This window comes from Salvelinus alpinus, chromosome 12, assembly GCF_045679555.1.
Source record: "Salvelinus alpinus chromosome 12, SLU_Salpinus.1, whole genome shotgun sequence".
Lineage (NCBI taxonomy): Eukaryota > Metazoa > Chordata > Actinopteri > Salmoniformes > Salmonidae > Salvelinus > Salvelinus alpinus.
In genome coordinates, this window is record NC_092097.1 from 28,484,252 (window position 1) to 28,501,423 (window position 17,172).

Genomic DNA, 17,172 nt, shown 5'->3' on the forward strand with positions numbered 1-17,172 from the left:
ACACTCTCCTCTCCCACCTGACTCTCTCCTCTCCCACCTGACTCTCTCCTCTCCCCGTGATTCTCTTCTCTCCCCCTGACTCTCTCCTCTCTCCCTAACACTCTCCTCTCCCCCTGACTCTCTCCTCTCCCCTGACACTCTCCTCTCCCCCCTGACTGTCTCCTCTCCCCCTAACAATCTCCTCTCCCCCTGATTCTCTCCTCTCCCCCTGACACTCTACTCTCCCCCTGACTCTCTCCTCTCCCCCTGATTCTCTTCTCTCCCCCTGACTCTCTCCTCTCCCCCTAACACTCTACTCTCCCCCAAACACTCTCATCTCCCCCTAACACTCTCCTCTCTCCCCAGACTATCTCCTTCCACTTTCTTTCCCCCTGACACTCTCCTCGTCCCCCTGACTCTCTTCTCTCCCCCTGACTCTCTCCTCTCCCCCCTGACACTCTAATCTTCCCCTGACTCTCTCCTCTCCCCCCTGACCCCTGACTCTCTCCTCTCCCCCTGACTCTCTCCTCTCCCCGGGACTCTCTCCTCTCCCCCTGACTCTCCCCCCTGACTCTCTCCTCTCCCCGGGACTCTCTCCTCTCCCCCTGACTCTCTCCTCCTGACACTCTCCTCGTCCCCCTGACTCTCTTCTCTTCCCCTGACTCTCTCTTCTCCCCCCTGACACTCTCCTCTTCCCCTGACTCTCTCCTCTCCCCCCTGACTCTCTCCTCTCCCCGGGACTCTCTTCTCTCCCCCTGACTCTCTCCTCTCCCCCTGACACTCTCCTCTTCCCCTGACTCTCTCCTCTCCCCCCTGACTCTCTCCTCTCCCCCCTGACTCTCTCCTCTCCCCCTGACTCTCTCCTCTCCCCCTGACTCTCTCCTCTCCCCCTGATTCTCTTCTCTCCCCCTGACTCTCTCCTCTCCCCCTGACTCTCTCATCTCCCCCTGATTCTCTTCTCTCCCCCTGACACTCTCCTCTCCCCCTAACACTCTCCTCTCCCCCCTGACACTCTCCTCTCCCCCTGACTCTCTCATCTCCTCCTGACTCTCTCCTCTCCCCCTGACTCTCTCCTCTCCCCCTGACTCTCTCCTCTCCCCCTAACACTCTCCTCTCCCCCCTGACACTCTCCTCTCCCCCCTGACACACTTCTCTCCCCCTGACTCTCTCCTCTCCCCCTAACACTCTCCTCTCCCCCCTGACACTCTCATCTCCCCCTGACTCTCTCATCTCCCCCTGATTCTCTTCTCTCCCCCTGACTCTCTCCTCTCCCCCTAACACTCTCTTCTCCCCCCTGACAGTCTCCTCTCCCCCTGACTCTCTCATCTCCCCCTGACACTCTTCTCTCCCCCTGACTCTCTCCTCTCCCCCTGACACTCTTCTCTCCCCCTGACTCTCTCCTCTCTCCCTAACACTCTCCTCTCCCCCTGACTCTCTCATCTCCCCCTGACTATCTCATCTCCCCCTGACACTCTCCTCTCCCCCTGACTATCTCCTCTCCCCCTGACTCTCTCCTCTCCCCCTGACTATCTCCTCTCCCCCTGACTCTCTCATCTCCCCCTGATTCTCTTCTCTCCCCCTGACCCTCTCCTCTCCCCCTGACTCTCTCCTCTCCCCCTGACTATCTCCTCTCCCCCCTGACCCTCTTCTCTCCCCCTGACTCTCTCCTCTTCCCCTAACACTCTCCTCTCCCCCCTGACACTCTCATCTCCCCCTGACTCTCTCATCTCCCCCTGATTCTCTTCTCTCCCCCTGACTCTCTCCTCTCCCCCTAACACTCTCCTCTCCCCCCTGACACTCTCCTCTCCCCCTGACTCTCTCATCTCCCCCTGACACTCTTCTCTCCCCCTGACTCTCTCCTCTCCCCCTAACACTCTCCTCTCCCCCCTGACACTCTCCTCTCCCCCTGACTCTCTCATCTCCCCCTGACTCTCTCCTCTCCCCCTAACACTCTCCTCTCCCACCTGACTCTCTCCTCTCCCACCTGACTCTCTCCTCTCCCCGTGATTCTCTTCTCTCCCCCTGACTCTCTCCTCTCTCCCTAACACTCTCCTCTCCCCCTGACTCTCTCCTCTCCCCGTGATTCTCTTCTCTCCCCCTGACTCTCTCCTCTCTCCCTAACACTCTCCTCTCCCCCTGACTCTCTCATCTCCCCCTGACTATCTCATCTCCCCCTGACACTCTCCTCTCCCCCTGACTATCTCCTCTCCCCCTGACTCTCTCCTCTCCCCCTGACTATCTCCTCTCCCCCTGACTCTCTCATCTCCCCCTGATTCTCTTCTCTCCCCCTGACCCTCTCCTCTCCCCCTGACTCTCTCCTCTCCCCCTGACTATCTCCTCTCCCCCCTGACACTCTCCTCTCCACCTGACTCTCTCCTCTCCCCCTGACTATCTCCTCTCCCCCTGACTCTCTCCTCTGCCCCTGACTCTCTCCTCTCCCCCTGACTATCTCCTCTCCCCCTGACTCTCTCCTCTCCCCCTGACTCTCTCCTCTCCCCCTGACTATCTCCTCTCCCCCTGACTCTCTCCTCTCCCCCTAACACTCTCCTCTCCCCCCTGACTCTCTCCTCTCCCCATGATTCTCTTCTCTCTCCCTGACTATATCCTCTCCCCCCTGACACTCTCCTCTCCCCCTGACTATCTCCTCTCCCCCCTGACACTCTCCTCTCCCCGTGATTCTCTTCTCTCTCCCTGACTCTCTCCTGTCCACCTGACTCTCTCCTCTCTTTCCCTCTCTCTCCTCTCCACCTGACTCTCTCCTCTCTTTCCCTCTCTCCCCTCCCCCGGACTCTTTCCTCTCCCCCTGACTCTCTCCTCTCCCCCAAACTCTCTATTCTCCACCTCTCTCTCCTCTCCACCTGACTCTCTTCTCTCTTTCCCTCTCTCCTCTCCCCTGACTCTCTACTCTCCATCTGACTCTCTCCTCTCTTTGCCTCTCTCCTCTCCCAATGACTCTCTCCTCTCCCCCTGACTCTCTCCTCTCTTTCCCTCTCTCCTCTCCCCTGACTCTCTCCTCTCCCCCTGACTCTCTCCTCTCCTCCCAATGACTCTCTCCTCTCCACCTGACTCTCTCCTCTCTTTCCCTCTCTCCTCTCCCCTGACTCTTTCCTCTCCCCCTGACTCTCTCCTCTCCCCTGACTCTCTCCTCTCTTTCCCTCTCTCCTCTCCCCTGACTCTCTCCTCTCCCCCTGACTCTCTCCACTCCACCTGACTCTCTCCTCTCTTTCCCTCTCTCCTCTCCCCTGACTCTCTCCTCTCCCCCTGACTCTCTCCTCTCCTCCCAATGATTCTCTCCTCTCCACCTGACTCTCTCCTCTCTTTCCCTCTCTCCTCTCCCCTGACTCTTTCCTCTCCCCCTGACTCTTTCCTTTCCACCTGACTCTCTCCTCTCACTGGGACACTCTCCTCTCCCCCTGCATCTCTCCTCTCTTTCCCCTTCTCCTCTCCTCCTGACTCTCTCCTCTCCCCCTGACTCTCTCCTCTCCTCCTGACTCTCTCCTCTCCCCCCGACTCTCTCATTTCTTTCCCTTTCTCCTCTCCTACTGACTCTCTCCTCTCCTCCTGACTCTCTCCTTTCTTTCCCTTTCTCCTCTCCTCCTGACTCTCTCCTCTCCTCCTGACTCTCTCCTCTCCACCTGACTCTCTCCTTTCTTTCCCTTTCTCCTCTCCTCCTGACTCTCTCCTCTCCTCCTGACTCTCTCCTCTCCTCCTGACTCTCTCCTCTCCACCTGTCTCTCTCCTTTCTTTCCCGTTCTCCTCTCCCCCTGACTCTCTGCTCTCTTTCCGTTTCTCCTCTCCCCCTGACTCTCTCCTCTTTTCCCTCTTTCCACTCCCCTGACTCTCTCCTCTCCCCCTGACCCTCTCCTCTCCCCTGACCCTCTCCTCTCCCCCCTGACTCTCTCTTCTCCCCCTGACTCTCTCCTCTCCCCCTGACCCTCTCCTCTCCCCCCTGACTCTCTCCTCTCCCCCTGAATCTCTCCTCTCTTTCCCCTCCTCTCCTCCTGACTTTCTCCTCTCCCCCCGACTCTCTCCTTTCTTTCCCTTTCTCCTCTCCACCTGACTCTCTCCTCTCCTCCTGACTCTCTCCTTTCTTTCCCTTTCCCCTCTCCTCCTGACTCTCTCCTCTCCTCCTGACTCTCTCCTCTCCCTCTGACTCTCTCCTTTCTTTCCCTTTCTCCTCTCCTCCTGACTCTCTCCTCTCCTCCTGACTCTCTCCTCTCCTCCTGACTCTCTCCTCTCCCCCTGACTCTCTCCTCTCCCCCTGACTATCTCCTCTCCCCCTGACACTCTCCTCTCCCCCTGACTATCTCCTCTCCCCCTGACTCTCTCATCTCCCCCTGATTCTCTTCTCTCCCACTGACCCTCTCCTCTCCCCCTGACTCTCTCCTCTCCCCCTGACTATCTCCTCTCCCCCCTGACACTCTTCTCTCCCCCTGACTCTCTCCTCTTCCCCTAACACTCTCCTCTCCCCCCTGACACTCTCATCTCCCCCTGACTCTCTCATCTCCCCCTGATTCTCTTCTCTCCCCCTGACTCTCTCCTCTCCCCCTAACACTCTCCTCTCCCCCCTGACACTCTCCTCTCCCCCTGACTCTCTCATCTCCCCCTGACACTCTTCTCTCCCCCTGACTCTCTCCTCTCCCCCTAACACTCTCCTCTCCCCCCTGACACTCTCCTCTCCCCCTGACTCTCTCATCTCCCCCTGACTCTCTCCTCTCCCCCTAACACTCTCCTCTCCCACCTGACTCTCTCCTCTCCCACCTGACTCTCTCCTCTCCCCGTGATTCTCTTCTCTCCCCCTGACTCTCTCCTCTCTCCCTAACACTCTCCTCTCCCCCTGACTCTCTCCTCTCCCCGTGATTCTCTTCTCTCCCCCTGACTCTGTCCTCTCTCCCTAACACTCTCCTCTCCCCCTGACTCTCTCATCTCCCCCTGACTATCTCATCTCCCCCTGACACTCTCCTCTCCCCCTGACTATCTCCTCTCCCCCTGACTCTCTCCTCTCCCCCTGACTATCTCCTCTCCCCCTGACTCTCTCATCTCCCCCTGATTCTCTTCTCTCCCCCTGACCCTCTCCTCTCCCCCTGACTCTCTCCTCTCCCCCTGACTATCTCCTCTCCCCCCTGACACTCTCCTCTCCACCTGACTCTCTCCTCTCCCCCTGACTATCTCCTCTCCCCCTGACTCTCTCCTCTGCCCCTGACTCTCTCCTCTCCCCCTGACTATCTCCTCTCCCCCTGACTCTCTCCTCTCCCCCTGACTCTCTCCTCTCCCCCTGACTATCTCCTCTCCCCCTGACTCTCTCCTCTCCCCCTAACACTCTCCTCTCCCCCCTGACTCTCTCCTCTCCCCATGATTCTCTTCTCTCTCCCTGACTATATCCTCTCCCCCCTGACACTCTCCTCTCCCCCTGACTATCTCCTCTCCCCCCTGACACTCTCCTCTCCCCGTGATTCTCTTCTCTCTCCCTGACTCTCTCCTGTCCACCTGACTCTCTCCTCTCTTTCCCTCTCTCTCCTCTCCCCCTGACTCTCTCCTCTCTTTCCCTCTCTTCTCTCCCCCTGACTCTCTTCTGTCCACCTGACTCTCTCCTCTCTTTCCCTCTCTCTCCTCTCCACCTGACTCTCTCCTCTCTTTCCCTCTCTCTCCTCTCCACCTGACTTTCTCCTCTCTTTCCCTCTCTCCCCTCCCCCGGACTCTTTCCTCTCCCCCTGACTCTCTCCTCTCCCCCAAACTCTCTATTCTCCACCTCTCTCTCCTCTCCACCTGACTCTCTTCTCTCTTTCCCTCTCTCCTCTCCCCTGACTCTCTCCTCTCCATCTGACTCTCTCCTCTCTTTGCCTCTCTCCTCTCCCAATGACTCTCTCCTCTCCCCCTGACTCTCTCCTCTCTTTCCCTCTCTCCTCTCCCCTGACTCTCTCCTCTCCCCCTGACTCTCTCCTCTCCTCCCAATGACTCTCTCCTCTCCACCTGACTCTCTCCTCTCTTTCCCTCTCTCCTCTCTTTCCCTCTCTCCTCTCCCCTGACTCTTTCCTCTCCCCCTGACTCTCTCCTCTCCCCTGACTCTCTCCTCTCTTTCCCTCTCTCCTCTCCCCTGACTCTCTCCTCTCCCCCTGACTCTCTCCACTCCACCTGACTCTCTCCTCTCTTTCCCTCTCTCCTCTCCCCTGACTCTCTCCTCTCCCCCTGACTCTCTCCTCTCCTCCCAATGACTCTCTCCTCTCCACCTGACTCTCTCCTCTCTTTCCCTCTCTCCTCTCCCCTGACTCTTTCCTCTCCCCCTGACTCTTTCCTTTCCACCTGACTCTCTCCTCTCACTGGGACACTCTCCTCTCCCCCTGCATCTCTCCTCTCTTTCCCCTTCTCCTCTCCTCCTGACTCTCTCCTCTCCCCCCGACTCTCTCATTTCTTTCCCTTTCTCCTCTCCTACTGGCTCTCTCCTCTCCTCCTGACTCTCTCATTTCTTTCCCTTTCTCCTCTCCTCCTGACTCTCTCCTTTCTTTCCCTTTCTCCTCTCCTCCTGACTCTCTCCTCTCCTCCTGACTCTCTCCTCTCCACCTGACTCTCTCCTTTCTTTCCCTTTCTCCTCTCCTCCTGACTCTCTCCTCTCCTCCTGACTCTCTCCTCTCCTCCTGACTCTCTCCTCTCCACCTGTCTCTCTCCTTTCTTTCCCGTTCTCCTCTCCCCCTGACTCTCTGCTCTCTTTCCGTTTCTCCTCTCCCCCTGACTCTCTCCTCTTTTCCCTCTTTCCACTCCCCTGACTCTCTCCTCTCCCCCTGACCCTCTCCTCTCCCCTGACCCTCTCCTCTCCCCCCTGACTCTCTCTTCTCCCCCTGACTCTCTCCTCTCCCCCTGACCCTCTCCTCTCCCCCCTGACTCTCTCCTCTCCCCCTGAATCTCTCCTCTCTTTCCCCTCCTCTCCTCCTGACTTTCTCCTCTCCCCCCGACTCTCTCCTTTCTTTCCCTTTCTCCTCTCCACCTGACTCTCTCCTCTCCTCCTGACTCTCTCCTTTCTTTCCCTTTCCCCTCTCCTCCTGACTCTCTCCTCTCATCCTGACTCTCTCCTCTCCCTCTGACTCTCTCCTTTCTTTCCCTTTCTCCTCTCCTCCTGACTCTCTCCTCTCCTCCTGACTCTCTCCTCTCCTCCTGACTCTCTCCTCTCCCCCTGACTCTCTCCTCTCCCCCTGACTATCTCATCTCCCCCTGACACTCTCCTCTCCCCCTGACTATCTCCTCTCCCCCTGACTCTCTCATCTCCCCCTGATTCTCTTCTCTCCCCCTGACCCTCTCCTCTCCCCCTGACTCTCTCCTCTCCCCCTGACTATCTCCTCTCCCCCCTGACACTCTTCTCTCCCCCTGACTCTCTCCTCTTCCCCTGACACTCTCCTCTCCCCCTGACTCTCTCATCTCCCCCTGACACTCTTCTCTCCCCCTGACTCTCTCCTCTCCCCCTAACACTCTCCTCTCCCCCCTGACACTCTCCTCTCCCCCTGACTCTCTCATCTCCCCCTGACTCTCTCCTCTCCCCCTAACACTCTCCTCTCCCACCTGACTCTCTCCTCTCCCACCTGACTCTCTCCTCTCCCCGTGATTCTCTTCTCTCCCCTTGACTCTCTCCTCTCTCCCTAACACTCTCCTCTCCCCCTGACTCTCTCCTCTCCCCGTGATTCTCTTCTCTCCCCCTGACTCTCTCCTCTCTCCCTAACACTCTCCTCTCCCCCTGACTCTCTCATCTCCCCCTGACTATCTCATCTCCCCCTGACACTCTCCTCTCCCCCTGACTATCTCCTCTCCCCCTGACTCTCTCCTCTCCCCCTGACTATCTCCTCTCCCCCTGACTCTCTCATCTCCCCCTGATTCTCTTCTCTCCCCCTGACCCTCTCCTCTCCCCCTGACTCTCTCCTCTCCCCCTGACTATCTCCTCTCCCCCCTGACACTCTCCTCTCCACCTGACTCTCTCCTCTCCCCCTGACTATCTCCTCTCCCCCTGACTCTCTCCTCTGCCCCTGACTCTCTCCTCTCCCCCTGACTATCTCCTCTCCCCCTGACTCTCTCCTCTCCCCCTGACTCTCTCCTCTCCCCCTGACTATCTCCTCTCCCCCTGACTCTCTCCTCTCCCCCTAACACTCTCCTCTCCCCCCTGACTCTCTCCTCTCCCCATGATTCTCTTCTCTCTCCCTGACTATATCCTCTCCCCCCTGACACTCTCCTCTCCCCCTGACTATCTCCTCTCCCCCCTGACACTCTCATCTCCCCCTGACACTCTTCTCTCCCCCTGACTCTCTCCTCTCCCCCTAACACTCTCCTCTCCCCCCTGACACTCTCCTCTCCCCCTGACTCTCTCCTCTCCCCCTGACTCTCTCCTCTCTTTCCCTCTCTTCTTTCCCCCTGACTCTCTTCTGTCCACCTGACTCTCTCCTCTCTTTCCCTCTCTCTCCTCTCCACCTGACTCTCTCCTCTCTTTCCCTCTCTCCCCTCCCCCGGACTCTTTCCTCTCCCCCTGACTCTCTCCTCTCCCCCAAACTCTCTATTCTCCACCTCTCTCTCCTCTCCACCTGACTCTCTTCTCTCTTTCCCTCTCTCCTCTCCCCTGACTCTCTCCTCTCCATCTGACTCTCTCCTCTCTTTGCCTCTCTCCTCTCCCAATGACTCTCTCCTCTCCCCCTGACTCTCTCCTCTCTTTCCCTCTCTCCTCTCCCCTGACTCTCTCCTCTCCCCCTGACTCTCTCCTCTCCTCCCAATGACTCTCTCCTCTCCACCTGACTCTCTCCTCTCTTTCCCTCTCTCCTCTCTTTCCCTCTTTCCTCTCCCCTGACTCTTTCCTCTCCCCCTGACTCTCTCCTCTCCCCCTGACTCTCTCCTCTCTTTCCCCCTCTCCTCTCCCCCGACTCTCTCCTCTCCCCCTGACTCTCTCCACTCCACCTGACTCTCTCCTCTCTTTCCCTCTCTCCTCTCCCCTGACTCTCTCCTCTCCCCCTGACTCTCTCCTCTCCTCCCAATGACTCTCTCCTCTCCACCTGACTCTCTCCTCTCTTTCCCTCTCTCCTCTCCCCTGACTCTTTCCTCTCCCCCTGACTCTTTCCTTTCCACCTGACTCTCTCCTCTCACTGGGACACTCTCCTCTCCCCCTGCATCTCTCCTCTCTTTCCCCTTCTCCTCTCCTCCTGACTCTCTCCTCTCCCCCCGACTCTCTCATTTCTTTCCCTTTCTCCTCTCCTACTGGCTCTCTCCTCTCCTCCTGACTCTCTCCTTTCTTTCCCTTTCTCCTCTCCTCCTGACTCTCTCCTTTCTTTCCCTTTCTCCTCTCCTCCTGACTCTCTCCTCTCCTCCTGACTCTCTCCTCTCCACCTGACTCTCTCCTTTCTTTCCCTTTCTCCTCTCCTCCTGACTCTCTCCTCTCCTCCTGACTCTCTCCTCTCCACCTGTCTCTCTCCTTTCTTTCCCGTTCTCCTCTCCCCCTGACTCTCTGCTCTCTTTCCGTTTCTCCTCTCCCCCTGACTCTCTCCTCTTTTCCCTCTTTCCACTCCCCTGACTCTCTCCTCTCCCCCTGACCCTCTCCTCTCCCCTGACCCTCTCCTCTCCCCCCTGACTCTCTCTTCTCCCCCTGACTCTCTCCTCTCCCTCTGACCCTCTCTTCTCCCCCCTGACTCTCTCCTCTCCCCCTGAATCTCTCCTCTCTTTCCCCTCCTCTCCTCCTGACTTTCTCCTCTCCCCCCGACTCTCTCCTTTCTTTCCCTTTCTCCTCTCCACCTGACTCTCTCCTCTCCTCCTGACTATCTCCTTTCTTTCCCTTTCCCCTCTCCTCCTGACTCTCTCCTCTCCTCCTGACTCTCTCCTCTCCCTCTGACTCTCTCCTTTCTTTCCCTTTCTCCTCTCCTCCTGACTCTCTCCTCTCCTCCTGACTCTCTCCTCTCCCTCTGACTCTCTCCTTTCTTTCCCTTTCTCCTCTCCTCCTGACTCTCTCCTCTCCCCCTGACTCTCTCCTCTCCCTCTGACTCTCTCCTTTCTTTCCCTTTCTCCTCTCCCCCTGACTCTCTCCTCTCCCCCTGACTCTCTCCTTTCTTTCCCTTTCTCCTCTCCTCCTGACTCTCTCCTCTCCTCCTGACTGTCTCCTCTCCACCTGACTCTCTCCTCTCTTTCCGTTTCTCCTCTCCCCCTGACTCTCTCCTTTCTTTCCCTTTCTCCTCTCCTCCTGACTCTCTCCTCTCCCCCTGACTCTCTGCTATCTTTCCGTTTCTCCTCTCCCCCTGACTCTCTCCTCTTTTCCCTCTTTCCACTCCCCTGACTCTCTCCTCTCCCCCTGTCTCTCTCCTCTCCCCCTAACACTCTCCTCTCCCCCGGACTCTCTCCTCTCCCCCTGACTCTCTCCTCTCCCCCTGCCTCTCTCCTCTCCCCCTGTCTCTCTCCTCTCCCCCTGACTCTCTCCTCTCCCCCTGACCCTCTCCTCTCCCCCTGACTCTCTCCTCTCCCGCTGACTCTCTCCTCTCCCCCTGACTCTCTCCTCTCCCCCTGACACTCTCCTCTCCCCCTGACTCTCTGCTCTTTTCCCTCTTTCCACTCCCCTGACTCTCTCCTCTCCCCCTGACCCTCTCCTCTCCCCCTGACCCTCTCCTCTCCCCCCTGACTCTCTCTTCTCCCCCTGACTCTCTCCTCTCCCCCTGACCCTTTCCTCTCCCCCTGACTCTCTCCTCTCCCCCTGAATCTCTCCTCTCTTTCCCCTTCTCCTCTCCTCCCGACTTTCTCCTCTCCCCCCGACTCTCTCCTTTCTTTCCCTTTCTCCTCTCCACCTGACTCTCTCCTCTCCTCCTGACTCTCTCCTTTCTTTCCCTTTCCCCTCTCCTCCTGACTCTCTCCTCTCCTCCTGACTCTCTCCTCTCCCTCTGACTCTCTCCTTTCTTTCCCTTTCTCCTCTCCTCCTGACTTTCTCCTCTCCTCCTGACTCTCTCCTCTCCCTCTGACTCTCTCCTTTCTTTCCCTTTCTCCTCTCCTCCTGACTCTCTCCTCTCCCCCGACTCTCTCCTCTCCCTCTGACTCTCTCCTTTCTTTCCCTTTCTCCTCTCCCCCTGACTCTCTCCTCTCCCCCTGACTCTCTCCTTTCTTTCCCTTTCTCCTCTCCTCCTGACTCTCTCCTCTCCTCCTGACTCTCTCCTCTCCACCTGACTCTCTCCTCTCTTTCCGTTTCTCCTCTCCCCCTGACTCTCTCCTCTTTTCCCTCTTTCCACTCCCCTGACTCTCTCCTCTCCCCCCGTCTCTCTCCTTTCCCCCTAACACTCTCCTCTCCCCCGGACTCTCTCCTCTCCCCCTGACTCTCTCCTCTCCCCCTGTCTCTCTCCTCTCCCCCTGTCTCTCTCCTCTCCCCTGACTCTCTCCTCTCCCCCTGACCCTCTCCTCTCCCCCCGACTCTCTCCTCTCCCTCTCTCCTCTCCCCCTGACTCTCTCCTCTCCCCCTGACTCTCTCCTCTCCCTTTCCCTTTCTCCTCTCCCCCTGACTCTCTCCTCTCCCCCTGACCCTCTCCTCTCCCCCTGACTCTCTCCTCTCCCCATGACTCTCTCCTCTCCCCCTGACTCTCTCCTCTCCCCCTGACTCTCTCCTCTCCCCCTGACCCTCTCCTCTCCCCCTGACTCTCTCCTCTCCCCCTGACACTCTCCTCTCCTCCTGACTCTCTCCTTTCTTTCCCTTTCTCCTCTCCTCCTGACTCTCTCCTCTCCTCCTGACTCTCTCCTCTCCTCCTGACTCTCTCCTCTCCACCTGACTCTCTCCTTTCTTTCCCTTTCTCCCTTTCTCCTCTCCTCCTGACTCTCTCCTCTCCTCCTGACTCTCTCCTCTCCTCCTGACTCTCTCCTCTCCACCTGTCTCTCTCCTTTCTTTCCCGTTCTCCTCTCCCCCTGACTCTCTGCTCTCTTTCCGTTTCTCCCCTCCCCCTGACTCTCTTCTCTTTTCCCTCTTTCCACTCCCCTGACTCTCTCCTCTCCCCCTGACCCTCTCCTCTCCCCTGACCCTCTCCTCTCCCCCCTGACTCTCCCTTCTCCCCCTGACTCTCTCCTCTCCCCCTGACCCTCTCCTCTCCCCCCTGACTCTCTCCTCTCCCCCTGAATCTCTCCTCTCTTTCCCCTTCTCCTCTCCTCCTGACTTTCTCCTCTCCCCCCGACTCTCTCCTTTCTTTCCCTTTCTCGTCTCCACCTGACTCTCTCCTCTCCTCCTGACTCTCTCCTTTCTTTCCCTTTCCCCTCTCCTCCTGACTCTCTCCTCTCCTCCTGACTCTCTCCTCTCCCTCTGACTCTCTCCTTTCTTTCCCTTTCTCCTCTCCTCCTGACTCTCTCCTCTCCTCCTGACTATCTCCTCTCCCTCTGACTCTCTCCTTTCTTTCCCTTTCTCCTCTCCTCCTGACTCTCTCCTCTCCCCCTGACTCTCTCCTCTCCCTCTGACTCTCTCCTTTCTTTCCCTTTCTCCTCTCCACCTGACTCTCTCCTCTCCTCCTGACTCTCTCCTTTCTTTCCCTTTCCCCTCTCCTCCTGACTCCCTCCTCTCCTCCTGACTCTCTCCTCTCCCTCTGACTCTCTCCTTTCTTTCCCTTTCTCCTCTCCTCCTGACTTTCTCCTCTCCCCCGACTCTCTCCTCTCCCTCTGACTCTCTCCTTTCTTTCCCTTTCTCCTCTCCTCCTGACTCTCTCCTCTCCACCTGACTCTCTCCTCTCTTTCCGTTTCTCCTCTCCCCCTGACTCTCTCCTTTCTTTCCCTTTCTCCTCTCCTCCTGACTCTCTCCTCTCCCCCTGACTCTCTGCTCTCTTTCCGTTTCTCCTCTCCCCCTGACTCTCTCCTCTTTTCCCTCTTTCCACTCCCCTGACTCTCTCCTCTCCCCCTGTCTCTCTCCTTTCCCCCTAACACTCTCCTCTCCCCCGGACTCTCTCCTCTCCCCCTGACTCTCTCCTCTCCCCCTGCCTCTCTCCTCTCCCCCTGTCTCTCTCCTCTCCCCTTGACTCTCTCCTCTCCCCCTGACCCTCTCCTCTCCCCCTGACTCTCTCCTCTCCCTCTCTCCTCTCCCCCTGACTCTCTCCTCTCCCCCTGCCTCTCTCCTCTCCCCCTGTCTCTCTCCTCTCCCCCTGACCCTCTCCTCTCCCCCTGACTCTCTCCTCTCCCCCTGACTCTCTCCTCTCCCCCTGACACTCTCCTCTCCCCCTGACTCTCTCCTCTCCCCCTGTCTCTCTCCTCTCCCCCTGACTCTCTCCTCTCCCCCTGACTCTCTCCTCTCCCCCTGACTCTCTCCTCTCCCCCTGACTCTCTCCTCTCCCCCTGACTCTCTCCTCTCCCCCTGTCTCTCTCCTCTCCCCCTGACTCTCTCCTCTCCCCCTGACCCTCTCCTCTCCCCCTGACTCTCTCCTCTCCCCCTGACTCTCTCCTCTCCCCCTGACTCTCTCCTCTCCCCCTGACTCTCTCCTCTCCCCCTGACTCTCTCCTCTCCCCACTAGCTCTCTCCTCTTTCCCCTGACTCTCTCCTCTCTCCTAATCTGTTTTATAAACGTGCCTGCTTGTGTCAATATTCTGATAGGTTCATTCACTTAGTGTTTACTTTGCTGAGAAGTCCTTTTTCTCGCTCTCTATTTTTCCTTTCTCTATCCCTCTTTTCTTTTTTCCTTCCCTCGCTTCATCTCTGCATCTTAATCAGGTGTGTGTGCACAGCTTTATCGCATGTAGGCACACAGAGGGAGCGAGGGATGGTGGAGACAACTGCGAGGAGGAGGGAAGAGGTTTAAAGAGGGAGACATTGAGCAAAAGACAGTGAGTGATGATGTAGGAGAAACACATCCCATCTTCCTCCTGTTCCTCCTCCTTTTGTGTGTTTGACCACATAGGGGGTGGTGTTGTTTTATATGGTGTATATTGATACGGACTAATATCAATATTGTGAAATTGATCCCATCCCATCCAGCCTCACCTTTACATATACTATACCGCCAGATCCAACTGTGTGTTCGTTCTTCGGGAAGGGAAATTCAATGAGGAAATCAGATTAGTCACACTCGCAACTCAGATTCCCATTCTGTACCGAAGGGGGGAGAGTGGGGGAAGATGGACGAACGGGGAGCTTTGAGGGAGAGGGAACAGGGGAGTAGGGTAGAGGGGTCTACAGTCAGGCTCAGAGCTTCAGGGTAGTGTCCCATGGAAATGAACCATTAGAATTGAAGATTTCTTTCTTTCCTTTTTCCTTTTCTGTGGTGGTGATGGAGGAAGGGGGGGGGGCTGACTGAAGTTTTGAATGATTTGGTGGATGGACAGGACAGCCCCCACGGCAGCCTGTCTTGGACATGTTCAATCTCTTTATAGAGGAGACACAGAACCGTTGGTCTCCATCCACTCTCCTTCTTAGAAACATTACATGCAGGGGATTCAGGATAAAGCAGACCCAGACTGTAAAGCAGGCCCAGACAGTAAGTGGGTAAAGCAGGCCCAGACAGTAAAGCAGGCCCAGACAGTAAGCGGGTAAAGCAGGCCCAGACAGTAAAGCAGGCCCAGACAGTAAAGTAGGCCCAGACAGTAAAGCAGGCCCAGACAGTAAGTGGGTATAGCAGACACAGACAGTAAAGCAGGCCCAGACAGTAAGTGGGCAAAGCAGGCCCAGACAGTAAAGCAGGCCCAGACAGTAAGTGGGCAAAGCAGGCCCAGACAGTAAGTGGGTAAAGCAGGCCCAGGCAGTAAGTGGGTAAAGCAGGCCCAGGCAGTAAGTGGGTAAAGCAGGCCCAGGCAGTAAAGCATGCCCAGACAGTAAGTGGGTAAAGCAGGCCCAGACAGTATGTGGGTAAAACAGGCCCAGACAGTAAAGCAGGCCCAGACAGTATGTGGGTAAAGCAGGCCCAGACAGTAAAGCAGGCCCAGACAATAAGTGGGTAAAGCAGGCCCAGGCAGTATGTGGGTAAAGCAGGCCCAGACAGTAAAGCAGGCCCAGACAATAAGTGGGTAAAGCAGGCCCAGACAGTAAAGCAGGCCCAGCCAATAAGTGGGTAAAGCAGGCCCAGGCAGTATGTGGGTAAAGCAGGCCCAGACAATAAGTGGGTAAAGCAGGCCCAGGCAGTATGTGGGTAAAGCAGGCCCAGACAATAAGTGGGTAAAGCAGGCCCAGGCAGTATGTGGGTAAAGCAGGTCCAGACAATAAGTGGGTAAAGCAGGCCCAGACAGTATGTGGGTAAAGCAGGCCCAGACAGTATGTGGGTAAAGCAGGCCCAGACAGTATGTGGGTAAAGCAGGCCCAGACAGTATGTGGGTAAAGCAGGCCCAGACAGTATGTGGGTAAAGCAGGCCCAGACAATAAGTGGGTAAAGCAGGCCCAGACAGTATGTGGGTAAAGCAGGCCCAGACAGTATGTGGGTAAAACAGGCCCAGACAGTATGTGTTTAAAACAGGCCCAGACAGTATGTGTTTAAAACAGGCCCAGACAGTGAGTGCCCCCTCCCGCACCTCGCCACCAAAAACAAGATGTGGGTGTATCTTCTTACCCATGTTCCAGCATTAGCCCAGCCATATCCCAGCCCAATATTAATGTTCTTTTCCACCTCCTTGCTCTTGATTGTGGCTTTTGACAGCTTTGTCTAGTGGGACTGAGGACAGGCGTTCCACGCCCACTCCCCTGCGCCACCCGCTCCAGTGTTGAGGAGATGGGGCGAAAGGATAGTGGTGAGAGCTAAAGGAGGTGTTTGAAGTTATGGTTGAGGTGTTGCCTTATCGCTGGGAACAGGTCTGAGGCGTCTGCCAGGGCCTTTGAAGTAACAGATGAGCCAGACGTCTTGGAGACGGCGAGGTGAAGGATTGCCATGGAAATGAGTGGTGATGAAGAGCCAGGACACACGCAGATACAGATGAGCTCCCCCACACCAAAACATCAACTATCCTCCTGACAACAAACCAACACAACACTGTGCTACTGCTGGGCTGTGAGGACATTAGACAAGACCAGAGCAGAGTACTGCAGGTCCTCAGCTCAGTGAAGACACTCAGCTCAGTATAATGTCTAATGTGCATGTTCGATATTGTAGCCAGTGACTTTTGGTTGGTGTACTTCAGTATGACTAATGTTAAATTGATAAACCTGAATAGCACTGTGATTACTGTGCCAGCAGCCAAGCTTATGGTGCCCAGTTCATCCCCAACCCACTCATCCATTTTCACTATAATATATGTCTCCTTATTAATTCGCTTAACATTTCAGCATTTTCATGTGAGGAGGACATCCATTGACAGACTCCAGTGTCAGACTATCCATATCCTTCTCAATGTGTATTAATATCCATAATCTGTGTTTATTGAATGGAAGGTGCAGTTGATTTAAGGCCTGAGTGAACTGGGAGGAGGAATAGACATTCAGACTGCTTCATCTGGAAGAGGTTAGCCGGCCCGCTCTCATCTGGATGTAGTTTTGACTTATGGAATACACATTTTGGTTCATTCGTTCATTTTCTTCCCCTGCTAATCCTTTCTTTCCTATTCATCCTAATAAAGCGAAACTGTTTGCAAACACGAACACGGCTTCTCTTTCCTGTTCCTCTCATCTCTGGGTCTGTCCCACTGCCAATAGGATTCTGGTGCCAGACCAGACCAGACCACCCCCCCACCCCCTCTGTCTTTACTTGCTCCCACTTCTCCTCTTCCTCCTCCTCCTCTCCTCCTCCTCTTCCTCCTCCTATCCCACCTTGTTTTTATTCTTTATGTTAATACTCTCTGGTCTTTCTGATCTAAATTTTCCTCCAGCCTTTGACTTGGAAGAGTTCCAGTGTTGGATAGCCATATTCAGCTAGCTAACATAGCATCGCTTTCTGTTTGAGTAGGCTAAACTATCTAGATTTACTAGCATTCACTAGCTAAGTAAGTGAATATTAAATTGAAAAAAAAAACACAATGAAATATCAATCTCTGTCTCACTTCTTCATTTTTGAAGAAATGAATTTGTTCAAAACTGTTCTACTATTGTCTTTCTCTCTCGTTGAGTAAACGACTTATGCATTGCAGTGCTAGCTAGCTGTAGCTCACGCTTTCAGTACTGTACTGAACAAAAATATAAGCTCAACATGTAAAGAGTTGGTCCCATGTTTCATGAGCTGAAATAAAAGATCCCCGAAAAGCTTATTTCTCTCAAACATTGTGCACAAATTTGTTTACATCCCAGTTAGTGAGGATTTCTCGTTTGCCAAGATAATCCATCCACCT